The 16,904-nt window shown below is 36.9% G+C and overlaps 1 long non-coding RNA gene across 4 annotated transcripts; it reads left to right on the top strand.

Annotated features, from left to right (window-relative positions):
• The first annotated feature begins 523 nt into the window (after nt 1-523).
• On the top strand, nt 524-3,860 carry LOC126717313 (uncharacterized). 4 transcript variants are annotated; one of them, XR_007652520.1, is made up of 6 exons: nt 524-863; nt 1,747-1,813; nt 2,234-2,389; nt 3,096-3,156; nt 3,271-3,335; nt 3,625-3,860. It is a non-coding gene; the product is annotated as an uncharacterized LOC126717313 (long non-coding RNA). The 4 variants fall into 4 exon arrangements; XR_007652519.1 differs by lacking the exon at nt 1,747-1,813 and having other exon boundaries at nt 2,216-2,389; XR_007652517.1 differs by lacking the exon at nt 1,747-1,813 and having other exon boundaries at nt 528-863.
• The last annotated feature ends 13,044 nt before the right edge of the window (nt 3,861-16,904 follow it).

Here is a 16,904-nt window from a genome sequence, read left to right as displayed (position 1 = left end):
GTTCTTGGTAAGATAAGCAATCTTAGTAGATGAGAGTTCATCATCAAATTCATAATCTTCAACATCATCAATAGTTTTTAAAGCCATAGATTTGGATTTATTAGTCTTTGGTAAGTCAGATTCATAGGACTGAAAAGATCCTACAAGTTCATCTATAGGGATAGAATCAACATCTTTACTTTCAGTTATGACAATCACTTTGGGTCTAAAATCCTTAGTTAAAAATTTAAGAATTTTCCTAACAATTTTAAATTAATCATAAACTATATAAAAACAATGGTAATTACATTCAATAGTATATTCAAATTTACAAAATCTAATACTATATATAAAAGCAGAAGCATTTTCCTATAATTAAGAACGTGCTACCACGTTAGAAAAAATGCAAGCTTAAAATCCTGACATGTATACATGTGCACTAGTTACACATTAGACAAAAAGCAAGCTTAAAATTCTGACATGTATACATGTTAAAAGAGAAAAAGTCGTAGTTTTTCGCGCCTCTAAAAACTCAAACCCTACACTGGTTTGGTATTAACCGTTTACTTAACACAGTTTCACATATAATTATCCTTCCAGTGTACATTCTCATTAAATCACTGTGTTTCCGAGGCGTCAAAATATTTGATGCGAAAATTACATTATTGTGAAATTGTCAATACCGAGGGGTCAAAGTCCATTGCGTTAAAAGATGTTTTTATTTTCCGAAAGAAAAGATGAAACTTTTTTTCTTAAGTGTGAAAGAATGAGAAATTGAGAGATCACCGAGAGTCTATAAACTACTGATGCTTGGACTTATCTGAGGCCACCGCAAGAGAGAGAGTTCTATATGAAAGTTGCTGCTCCCGTCTGGCCACCACTTGGTAAGGGTTTTTTTTTTTTTTTTGAGATTTGATTGGTTTTGATTTAGATGTTTGGATTAGATTTTTTTTTTTTTTAATTAAGGTTTTAAATTAAATTGGCTTGTGAGAGAGATGAGGAAAAGAAGGGCATGATCGAATTCCAATATGAGAAGATGTGAAAAAGACGGAGAATTATAGGAAAAGAATTGAAAGGGTGGGTGTTCACAAAAAAAAAATAAAAATAAAAATAAAATAAAGGTATCCATGCTTGAGTTCTTAAATAACATCTCCTATCCATGTATAAGAACTGTGTTTTGAAGCATATTTGAATGCCAAATGTTTGTTGAAATGTCTGATAGAAAATCTAATAGCCTATGTGCAAATAAATTTTAGCTACTACACATTGCCAAACTAATTGGGCTAACTTTAAAACAATTCATTATTATTGTCTCTTTTACCTTCCACAAACTTTTATGCTTAAAGCTTTAACATAATATGTAATTCATATCTGATTATTTTAAGAATTCCATTAACTTCAAACACACAGCATGGTCAAAATATAAGCTATTTTGATAAGAATCTACCCCAGAGTGAGTAGATTCTATGAGAAATACCTAATTCGAGGCAACTGGCCTCCAAGAATGAGAAATAAGATTTAGAGAGAATAGAGAAGATCAGGAGACAAACTGTTGCTTATTTCATTCAATGGTCCTTACAATCACCACTCTAGCAAACCACTTATATCCATTTTTCTTGAGGATTCAAAGCTATTCCAAGTAAAGCCATGTATGTTGCATTCTAACAACCTATCTAACTAACTAACTGATAGCAACTAACAGGTGTTAACAGCTTCTATGGTAAACGACTAACAATTCCCTAACTCTAATGCAACGGCTTAGGACAGGTGTATGCTAGGCAACATCAACAATAATAGCTATGGCAGCAACTCAACTTCAGCAGTAACATCACAGGTGTTGCTTGATGACTCTTAACATATTCTATATTGTTAAGTAATAAAATAGCTTACTATATTTTAATTTAATGCATTACTCCTTTTTTTTACCTATTGTTTAGTAATTGAGAAAATGAAGGAAAATAAGCTAAGATAAAATTCTAGAGTTTTAAATGATTCTCAACTACGTATAATATAAAAAATCAAAGTTCAAGGTTTTTGGAAATAATTCTCCAGATTAGAATGACTGTTATTGATATTTACTTATAGCTGTACAAGTAGGATTATACAAGTTACAAGGAAAGTTTTGATGCAAGGGTTAAATATGATCTGTCATGATTTATTATTGCATAATATTCTTCTTGAGTTTGGCAATGATTTGACTTGATGCAATGATTTTCTATGTTCGGGTTTTTACCAGAATGAGACTGATTTTCAGGATTTATGATGGCTGAACCAATGCTCATGGTTGGTGGCAATAATGCTCAACTTAAGTTGCTGCATAGCTGATGTTGGTACTGCTTTTGGAGGCTTAAGTAGCTACATAATTGCTGGTGTTGTTGTTGGAGGCGTAATGGATGCTTTGATTGATTTGGTATGTCATTATATAAACCCATAAATTTAGATTGATAGTATTTATTTCTCATTAAGGAGTAGGATCAAGAAAATAGCTCAGATTGTTATTTACTTTAAGATTTAACAATCAGTTGGTGCATTATTTGCAAATTTCATCCAGAATAAGAACCTTGAAGCCAAATATATCTTGGGCTAGGAAATAGTAAAAGTATGCCTGACTTAACTAAAATTTACCTTCGGTATTGACTTTCACCTTGAGTAATTTTTCGAATTTTCTTTCTCCTAAATTATTATTCCATAATAATAGCCCTTTAGTTGTTTGGATTTTTTGGCTGTTAGATGACCCTTTAGAACTAAAAGACTAAGTATGATTGAAGAATGTGGTTTGGTAGGATTTGATTTGTAAACCTATATTTCTATAAGCGGTTTGGTAGACATACTTTGAATATCACCAAATGGTTCACATCAATATCTGGTTTGTTTTCATGATTTCAAGTCAGCAAAACACGCTTATGATATCCATATCTGTTTACAATAAGAATAGGAATGTGCTTTAAGCATGAATGATTTCCTAGGGCATGTCCTGTTTGTGGTGAATATATTTTTAAAGCCATATCAAATGTTGTATATACAGATGGATGTTTGAAGTGTAGCTATTGGAAATGGTTGCTGATCTTTTAGTTCTTTTAATAGTGATGATCTTTGTGTTTCATTTGATTGAACAGGGATAGCCAAAGAAATTTTTGCGGATTCTTTTCCAAATTTTTTTGAAACATAGTGATGCAGGTAATTTTGGAATAATTACTAGCAAAAATGTTTTGTCTTTGTTATGGAACAGTTTTGTTAATACAAAATTCTTTTCTTTTATTTCTTATAAAATGTTCATGAATATTCTTTCAGCGGATTTATAAAGACCAATGGACTTAAATGACTTCATAAGTCATCTATTCAAGATGTCAACTGTGGTAAATATATATTCATCGTCTCTCTTTTTTTCAATCTTTTAATTTAGGCATTATTATTTGGTATGTTTTTTCAATTAGTGGCATTGATGTCAAGCTTAAGATGATGTCAAGCTTATGATGATGAGTGGGTGGTAAATACAACAAATTCAAGCCTAAATCTTGGCATCTTAGATAGTGTTCTTTTAGCCTTTTCTTTAGTTAGCTTTACATACAAATTAGATTTTTAAAATTTTTGCTATTATTTTTTCTTTGAACTAATGAGCATATCTTTTATGTTGTTTTTATTCAGATATAATGTATGCGAAGATCTTGGACATAACAAATTATAATTGAACTGAACGATCTCTTACACCTATCTCCATTCAATTTAGGAGATACTATTGGAACAATTTATTCTTTTATGTTGTATTGTATTTAGTAGAATTTCATGGACAATGATTGTGAATTGATATTGTATGTGTAGTATCTAATAGTGATTTTTTAAATTATATAATTAATAGCACTGTAATGAGAAACTTGGTATAACTAATATCGTGAAAATTGCAAGGAAAAACCTTTTTAGTACCTACAAATGTCTTGGGCGAACTAATATTTTATATGTTTAATAACTCAAATTAACATCAATAGTGTCACTATAATTCACCATTCTCTTGCGTAAGTATGGGTTACATACTAGTTTTAATAAGATTACAAGTTTTTTGTGAATATAGGATTACAAAATACTTGTAATCTTATATCTATTTATTTATTTGATTTGTTCGAGTTATTTGTATTTTTTTTATGCAAATTTTAACAAATCTCTTGTTTGATTAATTTTTTTTATACCCTTCATACTTGCAAAAATTTAGAACAATTAGAGATTAATAAGTATCTAATCTATTAAAATATTTAGATTTCAATTTTTTTGTATCTTAAAATTATATCCAAAATATGCATTTATTGATAGAATAACCATAATATCCAATTAAAACAAAATTAAACATGCTTGTTAGAATGATGAAAATGTGTAATCTAATAGTTGGATTTCACATACATTTTAATTGAAAATTATTTTATTTGTTTGAATTTGAAATATTATGGGAAATACTGAAAATATTAAAGAAACTTTTGGAAAATTGAAGCCTTCTCTTATTTTGTTATTCTTTTTGTAAAAAAATAAAATGGCTGCTTTTATAAAAAAAATCAATACTTAAACTCAATAAATACCAAATAAAAGAAGAAATAACTAAAAGGAAAAACACTATTCTAGTGGTATTTTTCTTTTTCTTTTTTTGGGTACTAAAAACTAAATTATTTTCAGGGTTCCCTTTTTTTCAAAGGCTACCAAGTTAGTTAGTCTTTTTATTTTTTATTTTTTTAGGAGTTAACTCTTGTATTTTTGGGGAATCACTCTAAATTTGGGGTGTCTAATATTTAAAAATACATGATAATTTTTTAAAAAATAAGGGGACCCTTTATTGTGTTAGATAGATGGTAATTTTTAGAAAAATATTAAGGATAAAATGAAAAAAATAAAAAACCCCCAAACCTGTCCCACTTGAAATCGAGGAAGTGACACAAAAGCTTTGGAGGGGTAAGATAGATACATAGTTAGTAATATATAGTAGGGGTGTCCACGGGTCGGTCTGGGTCGGGTTTGTGCCAAACCCGAGACCGACTCGATAGAATCAGGTTGAGAAAATCTTGACTCGCCACCGATCGGCAAGGGAATCGGATCGACGCGGTCGGTTCAGTCGGAACTGTCCACGGTGTAAAATTGAGCCAAAATAGTTGATTTCAGGCGAAAAAACGCCAAATTCGACGGAGATCTAACCGGATCTGGTGAAATCTCGCTAGATCCGGTGAGATTTCACTAGATTTGGACGAAATATCACTAGATTTACTTGATAAGTCGCTGAAATATGAAAGTTTGTTGTCGGAATCTAGAAATTTGAGGTCGAAATCTGGAAAATCTTGCCAGATTCTGGAAATTTCTGCCAGAATCTGGAAATTTTTTGTAGAAATTCTTAGTACATCGGTCGGATTGGGTTTTTTCGGGTTTTGGGGAGGAAAACCGAGACCGACCTGCCGGAGTCGGTTTTTGGAACAAATGACCCGCCGCCGACCGGTGACTTGATCGAGTCAGCCGGTTTTCGGGTCGGATCCAGTCGAAACCTTCGTGTGGGTCGGGTTGTCAGATTGGATGGACAGCCCTAATATATAGTATGAAATACATTTGCGCTTCATTTCAATCAAAATTTAAACAATCTTTGTACAAAAAAAAAGGAGTAAAAAATGGGAAAAGAAAAAATCATGTCGTGTGTCACAGGGTCAATTTTTTCACTCAAATTTTCTGTCTATGATGACCCTAAGTCCCTGACTTAGTCTCAGCCAACACCATACACACACACTGCAGTAATACTTAGAACAGATTATATAGAGACATTTTAAACACAAAGCACACACAATATTTACTTGAAACCCACCTCCAACCTTTATTACTTAAATCTCAAGTACAAAGGAAACTCTTTTACAAGCCTAGAGAATTACACAAAATTTTCCCAAGATCAAAATACACTTTGTTGTTGACACCCCCAACAACCTTAAGGTTAAATACATAAAATTAACTGTTACGGCAATTACTGCCTAGTAACTACCTAGGTTTTGGACAATCTGCCACTTGTGTTCTGACTTAGGACACCCTCAACTAATGCTGTCTTGGCCCGTTCTCCACGTTTCCAGCCCTTACACAGCAGGTTTGATCATTAGGAAAGCTAGGAACTGCTTGGTAATTGTCATTGCACATGCTTCACATGCACAACCCATGTCTTAGCAGATCATAGGGCCTCTGCCCATCCTCCAACAACCCACACAACATGTTCTCACATGTTTTGGGAGGCTTGGCCCCATGGTCAAGGCCTCCCATCAGTACAATAGTCCACACAGCATGCCCACATACAGCACACAAAGTAACTGCCATCAGCTCACTAGCACTTGTCCATGCATTTAGCCAACCCAAACTAGTCCAATGCCTTACACATAGCATTCAATCATTATAGCAGCCCAACCCTACCTTGCACACCAGCCACTAAGCCCACACACAAAGAACCAACAATTAAGCCACCAATACCATGTACCACCACATAAAGTCAGCACCACCTACTGCTGTCCATCATCAAAACCATCTCTGCCCACCATGGCTCTTCTCTGCCATGGCCTTGAGGCATCATATGGAGCAAGGTGCCTCCACATGCTGCCCTTCATCACTGCTCATCGATCCAACTCGATTAAGGAGACTAGGCAGGTTCCTCTCGAAGAGCCTTTAGGAGCATCACTAGTCAGGCATGAGGAGCCATGAGTGTGTTGAGAAAACATGAAGCCAAATGATTGGCCCAATGTTGCCCAAGCACCCTCATTCCTCATGCTATCATCAGCAACAAGTAAAGCTCCTAACAAACTACCCCCACCAGAAGAAGTTGACATCCTTGTCGATAGGGTATCTTCAAATGCCTTCACTTCCTTTTTGAACTACCATAAAGTCGATGCTTTCACCTAACTTGCTTCTATATTAGCTGCCCCTTTCCACTTTACTAAGTAATAAGTTATCATGTTTCCACCCTTTCGATAACCTGTTCCCTTCTTGTCAAGAATTATGTCCACTCCACAGTTAAACTGCACCATGACAGTAGGTGGGGCATGCCTTGCCTCATTCCTTGTAGGATCTTGCTCATCCCCATGATAAGGCTTTAGAAAACTCACATGAACTGTGGGGTGAATCTGCAACCTTTCAAGCAATTTCAACTTGTAAGCAACAACATCAACTCTCTTCACAATTTCAAAGGGACTATCATACTTTGGAATTAAGCCTCGATGCACACTCTCACTTCTAAACTTTCTCCAAATATTTGGAGTTAGTTTCAACAACACTTTATCCCCAACTTGGAACTCAAGAGGCCTCCTCCCTTTATCAGCATACTTTTTCATTCTCCGCTGTGCTTTCAACAAACTATCTTGTGCTTCCTGCATCAGTTCTTGTTTAGCAATAGCAAATCTGTATGCTGCAGGACACCTGCCCCCTGAACGCTGCTTTACAATCTCATGAGGTGTTAGGGGCTGCTACCCCATTGCCAACTCGAATGGACTCATTTCCATTGAAGAAGACTTATGCAGATTATAAGCAAACTGTGCTGAATCCAACAAGTCCAGCCAGTTTTTCTGACTTGCAGTCACATAGTGCCTCAAGTAATCTTCTAACACAGCATTAATCCTCTCGGTCTGACCATCTGTTTGTGGGTGATTAGCAGTAGAGAACTTTAACTGTGAACCTAGCAACCCAAACAAAACTGTCCAAAACCGACCAATGAAACGAGAGTCTCTATCACTCACAATATTTTCAAGCAAACCAAAGTACTTCACCACATTTTTGTAAAACAGATTAGCAGCTATCTCTGCTGTGCAAGTACTTGGTGCAACCATAAACACTGCATACTTTGAAAATTGATCAACCAATACAAAAACTAAACCCATTCCCTTCACTTTAGGCATACCAGTAATGAAATCCATCGAAACAGAAATCCATGGACTTTCCGGTATAGGAAGAGGTTGTAGCAAACTAGCTTCCTTTTGTGTTAATCCCTTATCTTGTTGACAAACTAGACAAGTCTTAACATATAACTCAATGTCTAACTCCATCTTAGGCCAATAATAAGAATGGGACAGTAAAGCATACATTCTTTCCTTACCCCGATGTCCTGCCCATTGTGGATCATAAGTCTCTTTCAACAACTCTCTATGAATCTTCCCACTAGGGACAAACAGCTTACCACCCTTTGCATACAACAACCTATCTTCAAGCCAGTAATGATGCACTAGGCCTGCAGTCACATCTTGCACCAATTTCTAGTAAGTGGCATCAAGCTTGGAACTTTCCTTGATCCTTTCCACAAAATCTGACTCAGCTCTAGTCAAGGCAGCAACATACTCTTGCACTTGTTTGCAACTAAGTGCATCTGTTGCTTGGTTATACTTGCCAGGCTTATACTTCCACACAAAAGCATACTCTTACAGCAACTCTTGCCACCTAGCTTGCTTAGGAGACAGCTTCTTCTGTGTGTTGAAGAAGGTATTGGCCACATTATCAATCCTCACCACAAACTTGGGCCCTAACATATACACTCTCTATGCTAGCAAACAATGAATCATAGTAATTGTTTCCTTCTCATGTAGTAAACATTTCTATTCTACTTTATTCAGCTTCCTACTTTCATAGGCAACTGGATGTTTCTCTTGCACCAGCACACCACCAATTGATTTGTCAGAAGCATCAGTATGGACTTCAAATGGCAACTCGAAATCTGGCAGACGCAGCACCGGCTCACTCAATATAGTAGCTTTGAGCTTCTCAAAAGCTTCTTAGCATGCATCTGTCCACACCCATTTCTTGTCCCTTTTCAATAAATCCGTAAAAGGAGCAACCTTTTTGGAATATCCTTGAATAAGCTTCCTATAATAGTTAGCCAATCCAAGGAAAGACCGCAACTCAGCAACTTTGCTTGGTGAAGGCCAATCAAAGATAGCCTGCACCTTCCTCTCATCCATCTTCACAAGACCTTTGCTGACCTTATGCCCTAGAAACACAATCTCTTGCTAGGCAAACTCACACTTCTCTTTCTTGACATACAATTGATGTTCCCTCAATTTGGACGGCACCTTCCTAAGGTGTTCCAAGTGATCCTCCAAGGACTCACTATATACCACTATGTCATCTAAGTAAACCACAACAAAACGATCTACAAACTCATAGAATACATCATTCATCAAATTTCAAAATGTAGCAGGGGCATTTGTTAAACCAAAAGGCATAACTAGAAATTCATAAGAACCATACCGAGTTACGCAAGTTGTCTTTGGTTCATCCCCTTCAGCAATCCTCACTTGCCAATAACCTAATCTCAAGTCTAGCTTGGTGAAGTAAGTGGCTTTGCACAGTTTGTCAAACAAGTCTTGAATCAAAGGAATCGGGTACTTGTTCTTCATCGTTACTTTGGTCAAGGCTTTATAGTCCACACACATACACAGTGATCCATCTTGCTTATTTTGGAATAGGACAGGGGCATCATAAGAGGCTTTGGAGGGTTGAATGTAGCCTACATCGAGCAATTCAGTCAATTGCTTTCTCATTTCAGCCAATTCCATAGGGGACATTCTATACGAGGCCTTTGCAGAAGGCTTTGAACTAGGAACTAACTCAATCTTGTGATCAACAGCACGCCTTAGTGGAAGGGTCTTAGGCAATTCTAGAGGCATCACATCAACAAATTCCTCCAATAGTCCAGCAATAGCATCTGGAACTTCAACAAATTTGTCCTATTTGACTTCAATCATTGCAGCCAAGTAAGTCATCTCCCCCTTCTTCAGCCTATGCTCAACTTGCATGGCTGACACCATTGGCTCTTTCCCTTTGCTTAACTTGATATTTCCTATCAAACTCTTAGCAGGAACATAGCATGGCTGCATCTCATCAAAAATCAACATCACACCAATGAATAGCAGCAAGGTAGCCTTGACAACCACAAAGAACTCATCACCCAAAATTACATCAAAGTCATCCAACTTCATAATCAGGAAATTCACCTTTCTTGTCCACTCACCAACCTTGAACCTCACATCGAAAGCAATTCTCAAAACTGGTATTGCTTTAGAGTTTACTACCTTGATCTTACTTGGACACTTGCTTACTTTCAGACCAAGCTATTGGACCATATGTTCATCAACAAAATTGTGGGTAGCACCAATGTCATGCATTGCTTCAGCCCCATTCCCATTCATCTCCACTTGCACATAGGACAGCCCCTTAGAATTACCTCATGTACTAAGTGCATTCAGCAAGGTTCACCCTACTAGGAACTTCTTCATCGAACTGCCCCCTCTCATCTTCAGCAACTATTGCATTAAGCTTCTCACGCTTGAAGTAGTCTCTTGCTCGATGAGGGCCATTGCATATGAAGCAGCTTGCATTCAATTTGGGTTGTTCTTTGCTTTTTTGAGAGGTAGAACTCTCTCATTTGCTCTTGTTACCCCAATTTTTCTTCTGCTTATCCATGTTCTTCTTGCCATCTTTCTTCTACTTGTCTTGCCTTTGTCCTTGGATTTATGTTTCTCATCATCCCCACTAGACTTAGTGTACTTGTAGTCCACTAAGGCATCTACAGCAGACATAGTAGCAGGCAAATCATGAACTACCTACCTCTTTAACTCCAACTATGCCCAAGGTTGCAAGCCAGACATGAAATTGAATAATGTATCTTCCTCCGACATGTTCTTGATATCCAGCATCAAAGAACTGTAGGTCGTGACATATTCTCTCACTATACCAGTGTGCTTTAATTTCAAGAACTGCTCCTTCAACTCTTTCTTTAAGGCTTCCCATGAGTCAATTTCCCTCTACCAACATCTACATCATCTTCCACATGAGTTCTTCACCATAACTTGGCATCCCCTGAAAGATACATGCTAGTAATGTTTACCATCTCTTGATCCGACACCCTTGCAACCTTGAAGTACTGCTCCATATCCCAAAGGAAATTCTCCAAATCCTTGGCACTTCTAGCACCATTAAAGGGTTTTGGTTCAAGCACCTTCACTTTGGTGGCCACTTCCCCCCTCCCTAGGCAGGCCATGACTTGCCCTCTTTGTCAAGGCAATTTCTGTCTCAATTTGGCTTTAGGCCTCTCTTGCTGCACTGTCCTGGACATCCAATGCAGCAACCAACTCTTCAACACGAATTAGTACAACATCCCTCTATTTAGAAATCTCATTCCGCATTACAGAAGTTTCTGCAGACAATGCATCCAATCTATCACACACAGAAAGTTGTTCTCCCTTTGTAGGAACTCTAAGTTCTCCAAGACAGTCACCCTTGTCTTTGTGTCCAAAGACATTGCAGCCAGGCTCTAATACCAATTGTCACAGGGTCAATTATTTCACTCAAATTTTCTGCCTGTGATGGCCCTAAGTCCTTGACTTAGTCTCAGCCAACACCACACACACACATACTGTAGTAATACTTAGAACAGATTATATAGGGATGTTTTAAACACACAACTCACACAATATTTACAGGGAACCCACCCCCAACCTTTATTGCTTAATCTCAAGTACAAAGAAAACCCTTTTACAAGCCTAGAGAATTATACAGAATTTTCCTAAGGCCAAAATACACTCTACTGTTGACACCCTAATAGCCTTAGGGTTAAATACATAGAATTAACTGCTATGGCAGTTACTGCCTAGGTCTTGGACAATCTGCCACTTGTGTTTTGACTTAGGGCACCCTCAACTAATGCTATCTTGGCCTGCTTTCCACGTTTCCAGCCCCTACACAACAGGTCTGATCATCAGGAAAGCCAGGAACTACTTGGTAACTGCTCGGTAACTGCCACTACACATGCATAGCCCATGTCTCAACAGATCATAGGGCCTCTGCCCATCCTCCAGCAGCCCACACAACATGTTCTCACACGTTTTGGGAGGCTTGGCCCATGTTCAAGGCCTCACATCAGCACTACAACCCACATAGCATGCCCATACACAGCACACAAAGTAACTGCCATCAGCCCACTAGCACTTGTCCATGCATTCGTCCAACCCAAACTAGCCCCAATACCTTGCACACAACATTCAATCATCACAGCAGCCCAGCCTTGTCTTGCACATCAGCCACCAAGCTCACACACAAGGAACCAACAACTAAGCCACCAATGTTATGCACCACCACATAGGGTCATCACCACCTGCTGCTGTCCATCATCAAAACCATCTCTGCCTACCATGGCTCTCCCCTGCCACGCCTTGGGGCATCACGTGGAGCAACGTGCCCCACATGCTGCCCCTCATCACTGCTCATCGATCTAACTTGATTAAGGAGACTAGGCAGGTCCCCCTCAAAGAGCCCTTAGGAGCATCACTAGTTAGGCATGAGGAGCCATGAGTGTGTTGAGAAAACATTAAGCCAAATGATTGGCCCAATGTTGCCCAAGCACCCTCATTCCTCATGCTATCATCAGCAACAAGTAAAGCTCCTAACAAACCACCCCCACCAGAAGAAGCTAACATCCTCCTCAATAGGTATCTTCAAAATAGAATATCTGATATGTGGTATGTCAAAATAGAAAAAATAACTTTTTAAGGTTTTGATTGAATTTTCTTCTCTAGAATGTTTGAAATCCATTCTTGGAGAAGGCTGAAACAATAGGAGCTGAACCAAGTTAAGAAAAGTATTGTAGGCTTTAAAAAACTTGGATTCTTTTGAATGTTTCCAGTGCATGATCGTGTTGTGGTTTCCCGTTTTCATTGAATAAAACTTCTTTCTTATTGTTTTCACTGGGTTTTGCTTCTACTAAACAAAAGTTTCTCATGGTAAGTTCTTATGACAAAAACAAAAAAAAAACAAAATTGCACAAGAAAAAGATTAACTCATGTCGCAATAATTTTCCCGATTGTTTTGCTTACTACTTTGGCGACTTCTGCGAATGTGAAAGACTGAAAATAGAGCAATTGGAAATAGATTTCATATATCAATAACTAAATAAAATCAGTGAGCTTTTTATCTCCAACTGGACGGAGATTCTGGCATTTTACCCTTAATTTTTTTTAAAATTGGCAATATGCCCCTGTTTGCAAACTATATAGGAGCGTGCCCCTGTTCGATACTCGATTATCCTAAAATCGAGTTCAATTAAATACTCGATTTGTAGAAAATCAAGTTCCATGCAAAAAAAAATTTATAAGTGTGATCGGCCCATATTCAGGGAGCCCTATAGTAGCGTTTTTAAGCCCTTTAGTGACGTTTTAATGCCCTATAGCGGCGTTTTCCTGCAAATTGTTTTATAAGCGTGATTGGCCCATATTAAGGGTGCCCTATAGTGGCGTTTTTAAGTGCTATAGTGACATTTTAAAGCCCTATAGCGGCGTTTTCCTGCAAAAATTTTTTTATAGGTGTGATCGCCCTGTTTTGTGAGCCCTATAGTGGCGTTTTTAAGCCCTATAGTGACGTTTTATAGCCCTATAGCAGCGTTTTCCTGCAAAATTTTTTACCAGGTTCAAAGGGACCTATAGTGGCGTTTTTAAGCCTTATAGTGACGTTTTAAAACCCTATAGCGGCGTTTTGGAACTCGTCTTCCCTAAAATCGAGTTCCATGCTTTTTTTTTTTTTTTTTTTTTTTTTTTAGTTTTATTTGGCATAACACGATTTTCTACGAATCGATTATTTCATTGAAACTCGATTTTAAGGTAATCGAGTATCGAAACAGGGGCATTTACCTATATAGTTTCGAAATAGGGGCATATTGCTAAATTTTTTAAAAATTAAGGGCAAAATGCTAGAATCTCCCCAACCGGACAGTGAATGTGTTTATGGGGAAGGAAGGGACATATGTTCAAGGGTCATGCGCATTGATCATGTGGACCTTAAACACTTGTCTTTTTTTTTTTTTTTTTTTTTGCTGTCACAGGAAAATGCAACAATTACTGTAGCTAAACCTTTCCCATTTATATATTCATTAACTAGTGAAAGTGAAAGTGAAAGTCCTCTGTGTGCCCTAGTCATGAGTTTTCTTAATATACGAGTTATTATTAAATAACTCGCTACTAAATAAATGAATGATTTAAAAAAAAAAAAAAAAAAAAAAGAGCAATTAAATGAATGACTATCATATATACTATATACTATATAATAAAAGATGGATTAATTTAAAAGTTATAGTTACATCAAGTGGCTTAGTAAATTAATTTCATATTATTTGTTAGAATATATTTTCTCAAATTAAGGGATAATATTTAACAAATGTTTCATTTATGTAAAAAAATTATTATTTGAATTTCAACAAATTTAAATTCTATTCAAACTAAAAGTCTATTATAAAAAATCATATCATCATATCATATCATATACTATGTAATATAAGTTGGGCTTAAAAATCGTGGTTGTGCCAAGAGACTACATTCCCTTATTAGTAAATTAATTTTATATTATTTGTTAGGATATATTTCCACAAAAATTAAGGGGTAATATTTACTACTGTTTAATTCTGGTAAAAATTTATCATTTTAATTTTAATTAATTTAAATTATATTCAAACTAAAAGTTTATTACAAAAAATTCTAAGCTTAAATCTCAAACAACAACCCACTTTTTCTTATTCTTTTTTAAAATCCACGTTTTGACTTCTACTCCAACTAAAAATTTATTATCAATATTTTAAAAACAACCAATTAGTAAATTAATTTACATTTAAACTTCAACAAATTTAATTTCTATTCAAACTAAAAGTTTATTATAAAAAATTTCTAAACTTAAATATTTTGACAAATGTTAATTCTATTCAAATTAAATTTCTATTATAAAAAATAAAAAAAATTCTAAACTTAACTCCCAAACAACAGCGCACGCTTTCTTTTTCTAAAAAAAAAAAAAAAAAAAAAAAAAAAAAAAAAAAAAAAAAACCAACCAACCAACCAACATTTTGACTTCTACTCTAACTAAAAGTCTATTATCAAAATTTTAATAACTGCTGTGTTGCTATGTGGCTGAGGATCCCAAATTAAATGGATTGCCAGAGGGACTTCAGAGGGTGCACTTCAAACCTTGAGGAGGAGCATTGTATAACCACGGGACGAGGACCAACTAACCCTGGGGATGAGCAATAACCAGGAGAAGTGCATGAAGTTAAAATATCACAGAAGGAAGAAAGTGGAGTTGGCACAGAATACGAGGAGGGTGAAAGAAGAAGGTTGTGGAAGCTATACCCCTCCACATTAAATGCATGACAACTGCTTCTCAGGCCGCATTAATAAGGAAATGACCATGAACAATGGTGACACAGCTCAGATTGTAAGCCAAAAGCTTGCTAGTATGTTTTGGATGAGACAGAAGTCCTGGGGATGCAATCTCAACCCTCCAAGTTTAGGATTAAGATAATCTATGTGTAAATATAAAAGGAAAATGAAGATCCTTAGGAGGGGGATCCAAAAAAAAAAAAAAAGAGAAGAGGAGAGAGACTTGTAGAAAAGAGAAAGTAAAACCTATATATATAAAAGATCTTCCTCGGGCTTGACTGAGGATCCCTTTTTCTTCGTAGTTGTTTGATCATTGTCATTTCTTTAGTGTTTCTTCTCATTGTGATTAACTTTAGCTCATTAAGTAATGAATATCCTACCCATTCTCTAACAAATTTATTGTTGTGGGCTCATTGGGCCACTGTCTGGTCGTTCTTGGGCCGTAGGTCCATTTGTGCCCTTACAATTGGCTAATCAGTAAATTTGTTTTATACATTTAATCTTCAACAAATTTAAATTCTATTCAAATTAAAAGTCTATTATAAAAAAATTCTAAAATTAAACCCAAGACCTAGGACACACTACGGAAGATTGTAGGACTATGGGTGACTACCTTAAGTAGTTAGTCAAGGTTGGAAAATTGAATTTGTTCTTGTACCATCCCACTGGGTAGGGGAATCAAGACGGGTCAACCTACTAGAAGGATTCTTCCTCAAGGCCACCCCTAGGAACAATTAGTGTTATCCACATGGCCCCAGGTCAAACGGGTTCGTGTCCATCAAGAGTTATGTCCATAGTAAGGCCACATGCTGATGATTTGATCCCTGACTTTAAGCATGGAAAGGTGGAGATTTGACCATCCTTAAGCTTCTCGGATGGTGATAAAGTGGGAACCTTTCAACCTCATGATGACGCATTGGTAGTTACCCTCCGGATAGGGGGATATGATGTGAGGAGAGTCCTAGTAGATTAGGACAATAGGGCTAAAATCATGTATCCTGATTTGTCTAAGGGGCTTAGGTTGAAACCTGAGGATCTGGCCAATTATGACTCCCTTCTAGTGGGGCTTAATGGGAAAACAGTTGTACCAAAAGGCCAGATTAGACTACCTGTTCAAGCACGATCTGAGGTGGTGGAAGTAGATTTCATCGTGGTGGATGTATATTACCCCTACACCGCTATCATGGCAAGGTCGTGGCTTCATGCTATGGGGGCTGTTTCTTCAACTTTGCTTTTAAAAGTGAAGTATCCTTCCAGGTATCAAGTTGAGGAGCTGGTAGGAAGTTAGGACATTGCCAAGCAGTGCCTAGTGGCAGCAATTAGAGACATCAATCTAAAGGTGAATCCTTAGTCACTACAGACAGGGCCTTATAGCAACCAAAGAAGGTGGAAATGTCCTCGGAGGCTGCAGCCGAGGGGGTGAAATGTGAGGAGCTGGAAAGAGTTATTATAGACAGCGATGATGATAAGTATTTTCAAGTAAGGGTTCAGTTGCCTCTGCAAGAGAAAGAGAAGTTGGTTGCTTTCCTTAGGAAGAATGTTGATGTATTTGCTTTGAGCGCTTATGAGGCTCCTGAGGTCGATCCAAACTTCATTTGTCATCATCTGAACGTTAACCCAACGGTTACCCCTAGCTAGTAAACAGCCACCTTGGCGCTCCTTTAAAGAGCATTCTGACACTGTCAGAGAAGAAATGGTCAAACTTAAATGGGTAAGAGTCATAAAAGAAGTGTTTTACCCTAAAAGGTTGGCTAA

Source organism: Quercus robur, chromosome 3 (genome assembly GCF_932294415.1).
Source record: "Quercus robur chromosome 3, dhQueRobu3.1, whole genome shotgun sequence".
NCBI classification, from domain to species: Eukaryota; Viridiplantae; Streptophyta; class Magnoliopsida; order Fagales; family Fagaceae; genus Quercus; species Quercus robur.
Note: the sequence above shows the minus strand (reverse complement) of the source record. Positions and strands in the feature narration are given on the sequence as shown.